The following is a 338-nucleotide window of genomic DNA, read 5'->3' as shown; positions in this document are numbered from 1 at the left end:
CTGTGTGCTGGCCCGGAGGTCCTTGGAGGTCCCCAGCCTGGCTGGGGGGGACACATGCACCAAGGAAGACTTCAGCTGGTCCATGTCTGGTCTAAACCAGCGACTTCAAAAACATCTTCTGCTATTCAGAACAAAAATCCTCGCCCGCTCCTCCTGGCTCTCCCACCCTTCCCTGGCTGGGCTCTGGTTTCTCTCCTGCTGCTCTTTGCACCTGACCGATTCTCCTGGTGCCTCCCTAGCATTTAGAGCACCCAAAACTTGGGGTTCTTGCCAGCTGTGATGACAGTAAATGCTGATTTTAAAGGCAACCTTCTCTCTTTGTGCAATGCATCCACAGG

This window comes from Mesitornis unicolor, unplaced genomic scaffold, assembly GCF_000695765.1.
Source record: "Mesitornis unicolor isolate BGI_N332 unplaced genomic scaffold, ASM69576v1 scaffold16168, whole genome shotgun sequence".
NCBI lineage: Eukaryota > Metazoa > Chordata > Aves > Mesitornithiformes > Mesitornithidae > Mesitornis > Mesitornis unicolor.
The sequence above is the reverse complement of the archived record's forward strand: the minus strand, read 5'-3'. Positions refer to the sequence as shown.